Below are 17,779 nucleotides of genomic sequence, written 5' to 3'. Positions count from 1 at the left end.
ACGTTGCCCCTATCCATGCAAAACTTTGCACACTCCTCGGATGGCAACTCACAACCTCATTTCTCACATGGCCCTCTTCTAGCGCCACCATCAGGCCGATTTCTGCAAAACACATTTTTGGACAGTGCTCCTACCGATTTTGGCCTAAAATCATGCAAAGCGGTACACAGTATCTCTAAAGTCATGTCCCATTTCCCATATTCCCTCCTGATTGGCTACGATTGCCTTCTAAAGTTTGTGTATGTGACCTGACGGTCGCTTATCTCCCGATTAGGGAGTCTTACTGGTTTATTTATTTATTTATTTACTGGGCTAAGCCAGCGCTCCGGGCACCCACTTGTTGATTGTACACAGGCAGGTAATCAGGGACCTTAAGGCATTTTAATCATTAGGCTCAACAGAATGTAACATTGAGATAAGCATAACTATGGAAATGTACGCACATTATGTTTTCTGTGACCTGTGTGAAGAAAAACAGCTGTCTCTAATAACAGGCCCACGTATGTGATGTCACAGAGGATGTAGGTGTCACAGACTCATTTTCAATATCGGAGTGAAAACAGCATGTTTCAAGCATTGTTCTTCACTCTTTATAAAATAGTGTGAGAGAGGGTCAATGGTTTGTGGCCCCATTCCCCCAAACTAGTCTAAGTCACGCAGATCATTTTCAAATCCATTTCTAACTCAGAGAGTGCACAAAATGTAAGTAACCAAATGGGTCCTTATGATTTGATGTTCTTTGTGATTTGGGAGTTGTGGAGGATGAGTTTCATTTAGTTTTTCACTGTCCACTGTATCATGACTTAAGAGAAGAAAATGCAAGACAAAAATCCAGATTTAATTGTTTTGGATGTCTGAATGTTCTATGTTACGCTGGTTGTTCAATAGAGCGTTTTTGTTTTAGCAAAATTCATAGAGAAGGCATGGCAGTTGTGTAGGAGAACATTGCATCTGTAAAAAGCATGGAAAATCAATACATGTTTCTTTTGCATTTTTGTTTGTGGTGTATCTTGGTGTATGTATGTATTATGTTTGTGAGTGTCTTGTAAGCACGTGCCGGCTGGGCATCGTTTGGTGCAGGACGCCCTAATAAAAATCTCTATCTACTGTACCTATCTATCTATGAACCCTGAGGATTTGACTGTGTGCATCTCAATACTGGGACACATTTGTGTGTGCATTCCAGACAATGTGATCCCAAGTGGGAATCCAACTACAGACTACCCTCCAGCCAGTGAGCTGGGCAGGACCTCCCGTGGCGAGTACAAACAAAGTAGAACAAGGACCAGCTTACAGTACAGAGCTATGCTAATGTCTGGGGGAAAGCGGTGCACTCCAGACAGTGAGAGTGAGGCAGACATTTGCGGTGTCAGATGTTCTCCGTCTAGCCTGGCAATGTTACATTTCCAACTCATATCCCACCACTTAAAATGTGATCCCCCCCATCTCATCCTCTAACCCAAATATATATTTCAAAGCCGGTAAACATGTCTCGATTCTGAATCATAACAGAGATTTCTTTTTGCCCCACATTCTCTTGTTTGTTGCTTCTGTAAATATGGAGAAGCCGTGTTTGAATTCTCAAGCGATGGAATCTCCATTAATGTTGACAGTGATTATGGTAATGACTGTGCCCGCCGTCGTGAGGCTGGACATTATAGCGCTCCTTCTACTGTTCTGTTTGTCGCGGCGTCGACGCAACGCTGAGCCTAACAGGAAAAAAAGGAACAGCTGTCGGACATTCCACAATGGGTGACGTTTTTTTTTTTTGCTTTCTTTTTTGTTCAACCAACCTGAGTTTCCCTTAAGATATTTACAGGGCAGACAATGGGCCTCAAGGCCATATGGACCTCGAGGTGGGGGATGGGGTATAGCAGTCTATTCATACTTCGGCCATTAACAGGAAAAATGCCGTCCCGTGTCCCCAAAGAAAATGCACAGGACACGGAAACAAAATGCAGCTGGGACCTCTCTCCTCACGACTGCCACTGTCTTCCTTTCTGCCTCCATTATAGTAAAGCAAAATAAAGAAAATACTGCAATACTGTTCAGAGAGATGCCTGAAGTCGTATAGTCTTGGGAGTGTGGACATGCTGGACATGTTCGCCTGCTGGGATCAAACCTATAATGCTTTGCATTCTGGGGCCACCCCACCGACCATGACCAAGTTCAACCTCCTGACTCTCCTGAGTGTCAGCCTCACTCTATAATTCCCAAAAGGAAATAGTCCAGTCATTTTAGGGTTAGACCTGGAACAAATTGCAATAGTAGCAAACTCAACTGATTTTGTATCCTCATTATGTCCTTAGTGAGGGAAAAAAAGTCCCAAGGAATCCCACCGGGGCAAAGTTTTGAAAACGACCTACCTACCTTCAATTACTATACACTACAATATAACGGAAAAAATGACTGAAAAAAAATCTGCTTTAAGTGGGATATGATGGGTCAAACTAGGGGTTTTTAATTATTCTGAATCCATTGCAAGCATTTGTTTTGCATGAAAAACATTCCTTGGGCTAAAAACGGACCCCAAAAGACTGAAAATTGATGAAAATTGATGAAAATTGACGTTTTGAGTGGCCATTTCTGGCCCAAGGAATGTTTTTCGTGCAAAACAAATGATTGCAATGGATTCAGAATAATTAAAAACCCCTAGTTTGACCCCTCATATCCCACTTAAAGCAGATTTTTTTTCAGTAATTTTTTCCTTTATATTGTAGTGTATAGTAAGTGAAGGTAGATAGGTCGTTTTCAAAACTTTGCCCCGGTGGGATTCCTTGGGACTTTTTTTCCCTCACTAAGGACATATTGAGGATACAAAATCAGTTGAGTTTGCTACTATTGCAATTTGTTCCAGGTTTGGCCTAATTTTGGCCTAAAATGACTGGACTAAAAGGCAAGTGTTTAATTCAGTCTGATCAGAGGTCAGGGATAAAACATATCGTTGTTGTCGGGTGGAAACCTTGTATCTCCAAAACCGATCGTTTTGTATTTATCATTTTAAAAATGATTTAAAGTAGTGAAAACAGCCGCGAGGCGTTGTGTGCTTGTAGATCGGCTGTTTTCACTACTTTCGTGCGACGGCCTTGTATGATGAAGCAGGGCTTAACTTTGCGAAAAACGCACACATTTGAAACTTGGAGATACAAGGTTTCTGCCCGACAGCGACGATATCCCTAGTACTGGTGATAAATGAATGGCCAGAGGGGGTGACATCAAAAGCAGATGGCATACCACTCTGAACAATTGACTGTGTATGGATAAGTATGGATAACTGTATGAATATTGTATTGTGCTGTTCGCCCGCCCGTATTTTTGTTTTTGTTTGTATTTTTCTTTCTTGTTCTTGTTTTCGTTTGATGTCTTTAATTTGTTTTATTGCAGTTTGTATATTATATATATTAATACTTTTCTGTCACTCATTTTTGTGTAAACTCAATAAAAAAATTGATTATAAAAATAAAAAAAAGCAGATGGCATGGACATGCCCCCAATACCCCAAATCGAACCCTAGTCACAACCATCGCAGCAGAAACAAGACCGAACATGTACAGTAGTAGGCACATGCGCCCGCATAAACAGGTCACACCAACTTTCGGCTCTCGAACTCGACTCGGGGCCCGAGCCCAGGGACTCCGGGCAAAGTCAACAAACGATGAATATTTATCTCCCGCCCCGCGTGTCCCCCTTGATGTGTAAATAATGCACGGCCCACTTCTGAGGAGGAACTAATTAGGGCAGAAGTGCAGTTTTTGAGAAATAATTATGTCTCCCTCCGTCTTGCAGTTTGCATTACCCGGGCTCCCGCGGGGACAGGAATTATATCAAAGAGCTGTGGTGAAAAATTAACAAATTCAGACCGGGTACACATTTAACTATTGAAAAATAGCAGATATACAAGCTCACTGCGAGCTTGTAGATGTGCTATTTTTGAAGAATTGTGAAAATGTATAGTCTTTGAATATTTTGACCTGATTCTATAAGTGTCTCCTATAAATCCTTCTAAGGTTTTTTGAAAAACCTATGTTTCTAGGTCATGTATTTGACCACAGACCCACATCTCAAAATATTTACTTCTAGGGACCTCCCAGAAGCAAAATTTGAGTTACAAACATTCGCTTTAAAAATACATATATTCAAGGATTTGCACACATTATCACGACTTTTAAAAAATAGCAGATCTACAAGCTCGCAGCGCGGCACTCGGTGCCGCGCTGTGAGCTTGTACATCTGCTATTTTTCAATAGTTAAAGCATTCAACAATTCTAGGGGCTTAAACGGCTTAATCGGGAGGAAGAGGATGCTGGAGACAGTGTAGAACAGATCGCACGGGGAGAGACGGAGGAAGAGGAGCTTCGGTTGTTCCGTGGCCTTGCTCCAGGGCACGCGGGCCCAGCGGACGCCCTCGCCAGGGCAGGTGAAACACATTAGTTTACACGGTAAAAGATTGTGTTTCACGGAGCGCTGTTTCAAGTTGCAGCATACTGCTAACGGGCTGCCAGGGCTCCATTATTTATGGGGGCGGTATGAATGATTCAGGCATCAAGCGGTTCCTGACCGCTGTCCATTATCATACCTTAACCCTGCGAGGCCCACTATCGCTTTTTTGGACACATTTTTATTTGATCAAAAAAAACTGTTTAAATAATTAGTTTTCCTGTTCTTTTGTCACATTAACATCACCATTGGATCCTATTGTTTAGTATTACAATGTCATTGGCCATGATATTTGCATATAAATACCCCCCACAGAGGCTGACATTCCAGAGTCTGGACGAACAACATCTCACTTTTTCACTGAAGCTATTCCTCACAAAAACATAAGTAAAATGCCTGTAATATTTTTTGGGTGATCATTAGAATGTCTAGAACATGTACATATGTTATTATTGTGATAAATATTGCCAACTTGTAAATTAGAGCATGATTTATGAATTATGGCTATAAAACCTCACAAAAACATTTTTTTTCCCCTCTGATTAGGACTCCTACAACACCATCTTTTGGCAAGTAGAAATTAATTCGGCCCTTGCAGGGTTAAGTGATGGGAGATAATATCGCAGAAATAGCAAGAGGGTCGGGAGACTGCGGCATATCCTCCGGCGTCAAGTCAATTCAAACTGCATTTGTATAGCATGCTTCAATCACCGGGACGCTAAAATGTGCTTCACAGAAGCGCACATACTGTACAGTGTACATAATGCAATTTAGATGAGGATAAAACTGACAGAGAAAATAAAAGTTCCAAGATAAGATCTTTGAATGGACAAAAAGAGGTGACACATTAATCTAGTGACTAATGTCTTTTTAAGATGATGTGATATATGTGTCAGTGAGAGGTATGACTCAGACGTCATGTAATCTGTCCCCCGCTGGCTCGCACTGCTTTCTCTTTTCAAATCCGCTCGACTTTCATAAACCGCACACTCTTTGAAAGTGCAAGTGGTGCCATCTCCAAGACAAAGAAGATTCTCCTGAAGCGGTGAAAGCTGAGACAGACGTTTTCTGCTACTGCAGAAAGACCCCCACCCCCACACACACCCCCCCAACATTATCTTAAGGTGCCAAAATAGTTCCTCCAGTCCAACCTGGTGCGTTTTAGTCAGTCTTCATGGTGAAAAGAAATGTGGATCACGTTACAGCTGTGTCTGGACTGCACAAAAAAATAAACTTTTTTTCCCTTTTATTATCTTCATGTTTTAGGCGATGGAAGTTAGCAAAAGAAGACATTTGTAACCCCCCCAACCACCAACACCAACACCACAAGCCATATAAGCCCCATTTTTCACTGTAGGGCCGACCCAGAACTAGAACCAGAACTTTCCAGAACCAAGAACGTTCAAGAACCTTTGAAGTTCCGGGACCATGTTACGTTTCCATATAACCAGAACAAACTGGGAAGGTCCCAAAAAAAGAGCAGCAGCGCTGCTGGCCCCACCCATAGGTTCCCAGAACTAAAGTTTAGTTCTACCTCAGGAGGAGCAGGACCTAAAAAGGGTTCCAGGAACCTTGTCTGGAACCGGGCCGTGCGCAATGGAAACAAAACCAGAACCAAAAAAAAAGAAGTTCTGGTTCCACTCTTGCAGTGGAAAGGGGGCTAAACGTGTAGTCTACCAAATTCATGGCACAGAAACAGTGAGTCAGTCGTTTCTGTCCGACCAGCGGACAGAGTGATTAATTAAGTGAACACTGTTGTGCATTAACGATGAGTAATACAGTGCACAGCAGACGACCTCTGCGAAGGATAAAAAAGTCACATCATTATCAGCATACGTCCCGTCTAAGCCACGGCTAGCTACCAGAAACGTGACCGTGACTGATGCAACAGTTGGACTATAAAACCTGAGCTCACTGCAAATCATAAAAACTGGTTGAGGGTGCGCCACATGCAAGGGAATAATCATCTCAAAATGATTACATATCTCATTAGATGCTGTTGACGACTTGGGGTCAAGGTTTTGAGGTAAGCACCAGCTTCCAACTCTCATTATGTCTGGCCTCTAAAATTGAACAATTCCACTTCGGTTGGTCCATAATATGGGGGGTTTTCGCTGTTGTGTGCACGCCGGCCCCGACTTGGACCTAATGTGTCAAAAACTGGGATCACAAGCCTATTCCACGTAGCACTTCATCATAGAATACGGCCAAAATCAGACATTGTTTAAAGAAATTACTCAGACCTTGGCGCAGAATTAAATAGCTTAAAAGTACAAAAGAATTTCTGTAATGCCAGAAAAGGGGAGTAAATTCTGTATAACCTATGAAACATGTGGTGATTCCATTAATTTAGAATTGAAAAAGAAAAACATATATATCAAGAAAAGCCAGTCCAAGGCTTAATGCATGTGTTGTTTACAACAAAAGCGACGCTTATCTAAGGTTATACGTTTTAGCGAGTGCGTTGATGGGCCTTGCGTAATCTGAAGTAGCCGTCTTTGAGGAGCAGCGGGAAAGGCTGGTACTACTTTGGCTGTCAACGAAGTATTCCAGCAGAAGCTCCCCAAAAGGATGAAGGCTCCAATTGCCATGTTTCCCCCCGAATAAGACAGCGAGGAGAGTGAAGAGTCATGGCTGAGCCTTCTCTTATTCAGTCTCCAGACTGAGAGGTTACATCCCTTCCAACCGCTGTGACTGGGAGCGCTTCTGAGCACCACACCCATCACAGTGGAGGTCAGTAAGGACGTCCCAGGCTAATAACCCACAAAACTGGATGGATCGAACTTCCAGGGCTTCCAGTGCATGCAAACTCTACTCTAGTTGGAAAAATCATACTCCAGTGTTTCTCTGTGCTATTTAAGAGGCAGTGCATTGTACGAAGGGATCTGTCATTAGGGATGGGACGATAAGCGATATTATCGTTTATCGTGATAAAAAACACTCACGATAATCGTATCGCAGAGATTCTATTTATCGTGATATTGTCCTCCGTCATGCACTGGGATCAATTCAACTTTTATTTGCTGAGCTGCATATCCGGTACCACTTAAACCCTCTATAATTGGTAAAAGGTACTTATAATATACGTACTTGATACAGTCTTTTTTTCACTCTCTATCAAATGTCTCTGTCAAATAGCCGATCTACAAGCTCACAACGTTGTGAGCTTGTAGATGTGCAATTTTTTGGCAAATGTTTCGCCCAGGATAATGGATTTTGATTATCGCGATAATATCGTAAATCGCGATTTCTTTTGTCACAATAATCGTGATATGAAAGTTTCATATCGTCCCATCCCTAGTACGAAGGGATCTGTCATGCGCGCAAACTTTGGAAATGGATTGCCGACTGTCTAGAGAAAGCCCAGGCTCCTGTCTCTGTGTTTGCCTTTTGCCTTAATCTGAAAACCGTATGGCACAATCCTGTGCAACGACTGATGAATGCCCCGCTATGTAAGAGAAATGTAAAGTGGGACCGGGGTGATATAACGGCACATTCAACATAATTCATTTCCTTGCAACTCCCTGCAGACGTGCGGACAAAGACCATCTTTATTTCACTTTATCTTCACTTTCCCCTTCCACCTCTCTCTCCCCGCGTGTTCATTTGAATGTTTGGACGTAATGTCGGTAGACTCTCGGGCTGCAGATTTATAGGGATGTTAGCTTAAGAACCTGCGGGTTTTGGTGGGTCAAGCACACGGCTATAAGTGCCATCTTGGCTCCCGTCTGTTGAGATTGAGAACAAAAGGAAATGTCAGTAAATAATAATAATAAAGGCGACAGGCCAGTATAAATGATCCAACCCTTTTGCTTCTAAAACGTCCTTTTTTTTAAATACATTTTTTAAATAACACGTATGCAATCACGACTGGCATGATTTGTCAAACAACCGCCTGCAGCACAATCCGTCTCTTCGACCACAGTCCTTAGACTGGGCAGTGCACGCGCGGCTCTCCGGAGACACAGGAATCCGAGCGTGCCGCAGACGGGAATGTGCCCGCGAAAAAAAAGGCAGACAAAGCTGGACACTCGCCAAACCCCAGCACACTGTGCGAGAGCGAGAAGAAGTCAGGATACGGATCCTATCCCCCTCAAGAAGTCCGCCCCCACCCAACCCCAAAATCTTCCCCCACCCAACCCCAAAATCTTCTCCAGTGGAAAAAAAAGAGAGAGAGAGAGAGTGAGAGGGAAAGGGAGAGAGACAGACAAAACTAAACAAAACAGGAGAGCCTGCAAACCATCACGAAGCACCTCCGCCTTATGTAACCAACCGTAAAGAGAGAGAGAGAGAGAGAGAGAGAGGGAGAGAGAGACGAAAGGAGTGAATGAGAGAAAGGGAAAGAGAGGGGGGGGGGGTAGTAGAGAGACAGACAATGGCGGGCAAGTGGTTTTAATAAAGGGGGGATCACTGTCCTCTCTGAGGAGCACTTCACCAACTGTTAAAAGATTGTTTGTCTACAGCAGGCCCCTTCAAGCCCCCCCCCCCCCCCCTTGCCAAGCGAGGCTTCCCTGCGAGTGCGAGTTGCTTCTGCTGGGATATATAATCCGGCAGAACCAATAACCCACCAGGTCGCCTGGACCGAGGCATTGCTTTTTTTCGCAGAGGTCCTGGGTCCGTTTGACGTCCACTTGCACGTTGGGAGGACTGGAAACAAATCATGATGAATTGCCGTCTCGAATGGGTCCCATATCCGGGCCAAGAGAGCAGGGGTGTTGTACCAAATTCTGGGCCCTGTGTACAAAGATTCACTGCAGACTATTTTCTGTTTTAACTATTGAAAAATAGCAGATATACAAGCTCACAGCCGCGCTGCGAGCTTGTAGATCTGCTATTTTTGAAAAATCGTGAAAATTTGCCCAAGTCTTTGAATATTTCAAATCCTTCAAAAACGTATGTTTCTATGTCAGTGGTGCTCAAACATTTTCATGTGAATGACCGCCAAAATGATATGCGTGCACAGGAGAACTCCCGGAAATGGTGATCGCCAACTTGGGATGTCTGATATCTGCTATTATTCAATAGCTAAAGTATAAACTAATTAAGGTCCCTCCCCCTTGGGCCCCTATACTAACGCAGTCCCACTCCCCCCCTCCCCCCCCACACCTGTGACGCCCCTGCGAGCTGGTGTTCAACTTCACTATGAACAGCTGTATTCAAACAAAGCCCCCCTCCTCCAACAACACTCACACAACCACAAACACACACTATTGTTAATACCTGGAAGATCTAAGGAGAACATTTTAATTAGGCCTTCCTTACGCGAGCTCAGCCTAACAGTTAATGTTGGGACATGACGTCTACCCCTCCCTCTCAAGCCGGAGTGCAATTCAAAGAAAGCTATCATCCACATTACCATAGCCTATTACATTCTGGTGCACACAGTAAGCTACCGTGTGTGCCTGGATGGAAAAGGGTTCGAGCAAAGACTTCAAAAAGCGGCTGCACTTCTGCCTCTCGTGAGATTAAAGGTAAAAAAACAAAATAATTAGCCTTGCTTGTGAACTAGTACGCTTTGAAGATGGAGAAGGAGAAAATTGATTTACTTTTATCAGTCCATTTGTTCTTTTTTAAGGGTTCCTTGAAAAGTGGAAGGAGACCATAACCAGAGCGGGGCGACGACTGGGCGACTATCTTGGAGCCGGCGAAGCCGAGTGCCACAACCCTGAAACAGTGGTAAATCAGCCAACAACCCACGACCCTCGAATGGTAAATTGCTTTTCTACCACTTCTACCATGTAAATGAAAGAAAACACAGTTGTAACTTGCAAGGTTATTTAGTTACAATCATTAATTGTTTCAGTGGGCGGGGTCCATGAGCCAACTCAAGGTTGTTGACTGATTTACCACTGTTTTAAGCCAATCAGAATCCAGTATCATTCTGAACATGTGACCACAAAAAGTGGTAGAATGACAAATTAAACATTGGCCAAATTGACATGGTGGAAAATTGTGGTGGAAATTGTGAAAATAGCCGATCTACATGCTCACAACGCCTCGCAATGCAAGGCGTTGTGAGCATGTAGATCTGCTATTTTCACAATAGAACTGTGTTATACAAAATGTAATGCCTCAACTCTTAGTGCTTGTCAGGGTGGGAGGGGTCCCCAGTTCAAATATGATAATTTGGGGGGTTTTAAAACACAAAAAAGTACACAGCTTTATAATCAAAACAAACCTCACAGGCATTGGTAAGACCTGAAAACCTTCACAGCAAAATGAATAAATCAATACACAATGTTTGTTATAGGTCAAGGTCAAAGAACTGGACCAATACCCAGGACTCCGTTATTAGGTCCGCGTCTACGAGGCGTGCGTGCTGCGTGGTTGAGCAACCGGCGCGCCCACTACGGCTCTCTTCCAACTAGCGGGTTGAAGAGATGACCGGGTGCCAGCAGCTGTCATGAATATTTAAGAGTGGAAGATCCTTTCGAACAGGCTCTGCTTGGCCTTGAACCCAGCAGGATTTTTTGACAGAGAACTCTTAAATCTATGGGATACAGATACAAGGCATGTCTCTCCTTCAAGCCAGGAGTAGGGATGGGACGATAAGCGATATTATCGTTTATCGTGATAAAAAACACTCGCGATAATCGTAGCGTGGAGATTTAATATATCGCGATATCATCCTCCGTCATGCACTGGGATCAATTCATATTTTATTTGCCGAGCTGCATATCTGGTACCTTTTAAACCCTTGGTAATTGGTAAAAGGCACTTATAATATACATACTTGATACAGTCTTTTTTTCACTCTCTATCAAATGTCTTTGCCAAAAAATAGCCGATCTACAAGCTCACAACGTGTTGCGTTGCGACACGTTGTGAGCTTGTAGATCAGCAATTTTTTGGCAAATGTTTCGCCCCCAGAATAATGGATTTTGATTATCGCGATAATATCGTAAAATTTCTTTTGTCACAATAATCGTGATATGAAATGTTCATATCGTCCCATCCCTAGCCAGGAGTTGGTTTGAGAGAGGGAAAGATACAGACAGAGAAGACAGACGGACAGACAGACAGACAGACAGACAGACAGACAGACAGGTATAGAAAAAGGCTTTAAAGACTAAAACGGCTTCATTTTAATAGTTGCTGTCGACCAGTGATTAATGCAGAAGATTCGCTAGACTAGAGCTTTGAGAATGAAAAGAAAAAGCATGAGCCGTACCGAAGGCGCTGTCTGGATTTGACCTAATTATGAAATAGCTTCAGTCAGATCCGCGACAACTGCTTGTCCGATGTTAAATGATTAGCTGGCGGTAATGCTGTTTGGCAGTGATTACAATATTAAATCGTTAGGCCCGTACTTCCAACATGATTAACCAAGTGGTTGAGAGCCAAGACAGGTTCGGCGCCAGGAAATGATCAAAAGAGATCTTGTTCCCCCAAATGACCCACCTACCCGTTTACGTTCGTGCACGAGTATTGGTTGTAGGCTACACTTAATTCCCTCGCAGTTCAGTCAATCCACGGAGCTAATTTTCTCCCAACATTCAAACATTTTAAAATTCTTTGAGGCTCAAGAGGTTTGCCATAGCCATCCTATTAGGCCATAATTGTGGAATGAATGCTTTGCTATTATCCTATAAATTACAGTTTTTGCTGTCACTTTAAATTACAGCTTTGCACTTAAAGATGCACCGCAGCTATTGCAGATGTCCCGTGTTTAACTGTGTGCTTTGGTGATCTGTGACTACACCTGAGAGCAAGGGCAAAGTTTTGCTCTCTTTTTAACTTTAGGGATTTAATGAAGAGTATTAACGTGAGACAGATGTGTAAAGAGGAACTTCAACAGTTACTGTAACTGTGACTGTACTGTAACAATATGTGCAGTACAAATGTAGGACAAAGGGTAAAGTTAAATTGAGACCATGTTTTCCCAGTGGGGATGAAGGTGAGTAAAGTAGGCGGTCGAAGGAGGAATTATGCAAACTAACTACTGAACACAGTAGTTCATTACTTTCTTTCATAAGTGCAAGTGAGTGAACAGCGAGGAATGCTGTGTGTGTGTGTTGGTGATTGTGTGCACGTATGCATGGGGGGAGGTCTGCAAGAACCACATTTAGCCTAATCCAAAACAGAACTGGGTTTGTTGTGCAAAAAAGTCCCAGCCACCCCATGCAGACTGAGTCCCCACCTCCACACACACACACACGCACGCAAGCATGCACACGCGCACGCACGCACGCACAGACACAAACACACACAAAACATTAACAATGGGAGGAGTGGGAGGGTGAAAAAGTGGTGCATGCGTGCATGCGTGCATGTGTGCGTAAGTGCTTGTGTGTGTGTGTGTGTGTGTGTGTGTGTGTGTGTGTGTGTGTGTGTGTGTGTGTGTGTGTGTGTGTGTGTGTGTGTGTGTGTGTGTGTGTGTGTGCCTGTGTGTGTGTATGCAGCCTGTGTTAATTGAATCTGTGTGTGTTTGTGCCTGTGTGTGTGTATGCAGCCTGTTAATTGAATCTGTGTGTGTGTGTGTGTGTGTGTGTGTGTGTGTGTGTGTGTGTGTATGTGTGTGTGTGTGTGTGTGTGTGTGTGTGTGTGTGTGTGTGTGTGTGTGTGTGTGTGTGTGTGTGTGTGTGTGTGTGTGTGTGCGCGCGCGCGTGTGCATGTGTGTGTGTTGGGAGGGGGTAGATGGTGCCATACAGGGGGGACTGTAGTGACTCTCCAAGCTCTCTCTGGCTGCCGAACTCCCGCACAGGGAGGTCCACCAGTTTCCCAAAAGGTGAAAACACACACACGCACGCACGCACGCACGCACGCACGCACACACACACACACACACGCACACACACACACACACACACGCACGCACGCACGCACACACACACACACACACACACGCACACACACACGCACACACACACACACACACGCACACACACACTTCCAGTTAACACTGACTCTTCGCACATTTACCAAATCTCAGAACTATAATAATTCCTCGATTCCCAGCTGGATCATAAACATCCATGACTTCACACGTTCTATTTTTAATCCACACTTGAAGTTCGAGAGTTGGAGACTAGTTTCATAACCACAGACACATCATGATTTTCCGAAATACATGTGCAAAGGATACGTTCAATTAGTTCAGTTGCACAGATAGTCACATAATACCGTAGCGTTATACCAGTGTTACAAGCTACAAGGTAAACTTAGCTCAAACTCTGTTGAGCTAACTTTACCCATAGCTTAAACGTAATGATGTCAATCCTGAGCTGCAAACCACACCGTATCGTCACTGTCGGGCAGAAACCTTGTATCTCCAAGTTTCAAATTTGTAATTTTTTTTGCAAAGTATGGCCCTGCTTCACCATACAAGGCCGTTGCACAAAAGTAGTAAAATAGCAGATCTACAAGCACACAACGCCTCGCGGTGCGAGGCGTTGTGTGCTTGTAGATCGGCTGTTTTCACTAGTTTAAATCATTTTTAAAATGATAAATACAAAACAAACGGTTTTGGACATACAAGGTTTCTACCTGACAACGACGATATGAGCTTTGTCATTCTCAAGAAAAAAGAAACCCAAAGCTGTGTCCTAAAAGGCTCTCCATACTGTATCCGACCACCAAACTTTTCGTCCGAGAGTTCTGACTTTCCGACGTGCATCTTTCCACTCTAATTCGGAATAGTTGCGGGTGGCGACATTAGTTGAACCGGACCTTTTCGACAAAAGGTTTGCTGGTCAGAGACCAGCCCTTTAGTGAGCTGCAATACAACTTGGACCATAAAAAAGTTCCACTTGTTACAATGTAGCATGCACAATTTAGATTAAGTATATGGCTAATCTTCCGTGAGTTCAAAAACTGCATCACTTCACACGATTCCATTTTTGGTACTCCTGATCCAAAGGATAACCTCTCATTTAAAAAAAGAGTAAGAAAGTAATCTCCATATCCACACAAGCTATTACTCATTTTGCACACCATACATCTGCCTCGGTCATTTAGGGCCCCGGCAGGATACAGCTTGGCAAGACAGCCTGATCTGAAGACATTTTGAGGGGCGAAAGAAAAAAAATGACAGAGAAATGTTGATGCATTTAACATGAGGTGACGTTGGGAAAAAAGAGAAGCCTTCTGCCGAATAAATTGACAATGAGGGACAGTTTCTCCCTACAGAGGCCACTTATGGAAGTGCACGAGATGGGAGCGTCTACGGTTAGACCTCAGACTGAGTAGTCTGAGGTCGCACAAACAGAAGTATAAAAACCAGTAAGACTCCCTAATGCGACCATCAGGTCGCATACACAAACATTAGAAGGCAATCGTAATCAATCAGGAGGGAATATGGGAAATGGGACAGATCCATGTTGATGAGATGACTTTAGAGATACTGTGAACCGCTTTGCGTGATTTTAGGCCAAAATCTGTAGGAGCAGTGTCCAAAAATGTGTTTTACAAAGATCTGCCTGATGGTGGCGCTAGAAGAGGGCCATGTGAGAAATCAGGGGCGGAGGTTGTGATTTGCCATCCAAGGAGTGTGTGTGCAAAGTTTGGCATGGATAGGGGCAACGGTGGCGGAGATGAGAGTATAGGGGCAAAAGTGTGACGTGACGTGTGACAGACAGACTGACTGACTGACTGACTGACTGACTGACTGACTGACTGACAGACAGACAGACGGTGGAGGTTTTGATAGTAACTGCGACCTGACGGTCACACACGCACGCACGCACACACTCACACACCGATGCAGACCTCCACCACACACACACAGACTTCCACGCTACAAGGAGGTCCTTCCGAACCCCACATGTTTAACCCTGCCTTATTATCATGAAGACAGTTTTTTTCCTTTTTTGTCGCGAGTACCATCCATCTTAATTAACAAGCCATTTGTATGCACTTCAGCGCCCAATACAGACTACCATGGGAAGAAATCCACTGGCCAAAGAGCAGTTTCCTCGAGCCCTAAGACATCATTAGCAGATTAAAAACAAAACACCAACAAAAAAAAAACTTCAATGGACTCCCCATGTTGCCTGCACATTTCATTATCTTCCCACTCTTTATACGGCCTTTCCCAGCATCCTCCCCCAACCCCCAACCCCCATTTGGCTGACTTACTTGTGCAGAAAACAACCGATCTACCTAAACTCACAACGCAATCAGCTATTTTTAGGCACGCAACCATAAATCAGGCATTCGGCATTTCGCGGACGCGGTCCAAAACAACGCTACGCGTACGGGAGGCTCGCTTTCCCATTCCTTTCGCGTTAGCCGTAATTTGAGGCACTCTCTCTGTGATTTATGGGTCCTGTCATAACATCAATGCTTCCCTGTCTGTATGGTTGCAGGATTTAAAAAAAAGAAATGATTGACGTATATGGCACGTCGCATTGTGGCTACTGAAATGGACCAATGTCTTTTTTTTTTGGCCTTCAGACATGGAGCGAGAACTAAACAGACGTCGACGGTCGACCTCAATGCGATCCTTTCTCTCTCACCAGCCGCGTATACAGCCCGAAAGGCACGCCATCAGAGAGCGCTGCTGAAAGATCACTGTTTTAAAGGGACACTGTTTCTGGCCCAGATCTGGTTTCAGAACGGTCACTACTACAGAGGGTGTTGTTTGTGTGTGTGCGCGCACGTGTGTGTGTGTGTGTGTGTGTGTGTGTGTGTGTGTGTGTGTGTGTGTGTGTGTGTGTGTGTGTGTGTGTGCACGAGCGCGCATGGGTTCTTCCCACAGGGCCTACGTCTGTGAAATAAAAAAAGGAAATGGCCTTATGGGTAATTCGGCTTCACAGCCACCGCTCTTTGTCCCGCGGCACGCTCGAACGCCGCTGAATGGCCGAGAGACAATCCATCTCAATTCACCATTCAGGAGACCTATAGAGACTATTAATTGTCAACTCATAAAGGGCCCCCATAGACGTCCCCCCATCTAAGAGAGAGAGGAGGAGGGAGAGAAAGAGAGACAGAGAGAGAGACAGAGAGAGAAGGAAGAAACAGTTGATACGCCGAGACTTAATTTTCTCACTCTCCCCATCCTCTTGCCTCTGTGTCTCTCCTGTCTCGGCTATCATCCATAACACCTATTGAGGTTGGTCCCCAGGGTGAGCAGGGGTCAACTCACCAGGTCAGGAGGATTTGCAACTCGGGGGATTTGCATTGTGGGAGCGAGCATAGATACTCTGGGGTCGAAGACCCCCGGTTTAGCGCAGAGTGTCATTTGTAAGTTGACCTTTTACTCCTAACTCTGGCATCCGTTTTTTCTTGTAACTTTTCTTTTTTTTTTGGGGGGGGGGGTGGGGTGGAGAGGAGAGGAGAGGAGAGGAGAGGAGAGGAGAGGAGAGGAGAGGAGAGGAGAGGAGAGGAGAGCAGGGACGCGCAGAGAATGTTAGAGAGGCAGAGGCTGAAATTTCTAAAAGGGCCTTTTGGTGAAAATATCGAAAAATAGCAGACCTCCAAGCTCACAACGCGTCGCAGTGCGACACGTTTTGAGCTTGGAGGTCAGCTATTTTCGATGCTTGATTCCTACACAACAAGGGAAATTCTTTCAACATAAGATGCTGCATTCAAGTTCAGGAGAGTTTGGACAAGGCAATTCTCTTGAATGCTGCCTTCAGGTATGGCATGGAAAGGAGGCATTTGCATTTCTTTCACCATAGTAAAAAACTGCATTCATGGTCTGGAGAGGGCACTTTTTACAGACGAATAAAAGGTCAGGGGCTCAAGCCCCCTTTGATGTCTATGTATGCATGTGCCTGGAGGAGAGGAGAGGAGAGGAGAGGAGAGGAGAGGAGAGGAGAGGAGAGGAGAGGAGAGGAGAGGAGAGGAGAGGAGAGGAGAGGAGAGGACGGGGACGGGGGGGGGGGAGGGGGGGGGGGTGGTTGGAAGAGGAAAGTGGTGCTTTTTATTTGAACCATCCTCTCTATAAAACAAGAAAACACCAACTGTAATGTCCCCTCCTCAGCCACTCAGACAAGCAGACTTGGTGGATATTGGGAAATTTGACAGAAAAGTCCAGACAACAAAAGAGCATCCCCACCGACCAGCTCCTCGGGGTGGCCCACTGGAGCCAACAACCAACCGTCACACAAAAGGGGCTTCTTCTTAAAAACAGCACAAAACGAAGAGCAAAACTCCCGACAAACCCTCTCTGACTACTAAAAAGGATGTTGTTTAGTCTGCCGACAACAACAACAACAGAAATGGAACTAAATCGGACGACATTGTCAATATCGTCGTTGTCGCGTGGAAACCTTGTATGTCCAAAACCGTCCGTTTTGCATTTATCATTTTAAAAATGATTCAAACGGTGCGAGGCGTTGTGTGCTAGATCGGCTGTTTTCACTACTTTTGTGCGACGGCCTTGTGTGATGAAGCAGGG

At 44.5% G+C, this 17,779-nt stretch overlaps 1 protein-coding gene across 1 annotated transcript in view; it reads right to left on the bottom strand.

The window, feature by feature from the left end:
• Positions 1–17,779, bottom strand: part of fat4 (FAT atypical cadherin 4) — a gene marked incomplete at its 5' end in the record, with an annotated part of 157,505 nt that overhangs the window by 85,241 nt on the left and 54,485 nt on the right. The window lies entirely within an intron of this gene.

This window comes from Nannobrachium achirus, assembly GCF_963921795.1.
Source record: "Nannobrachium achirus genome assembly, chromosome: 17".
Taxonomy (NCBI): Eukaryota; Metazoa; Chordata; class Actinopteri; order Myctophiformes; family Myctophidae; genus Nannobrachium; species Nannobrachium achirus.
The sequence above is the reverse complement of the archived record's forward strand: the minus strand, read 5'-3'. Positions and strand labels throughout refer to the sequence as shown.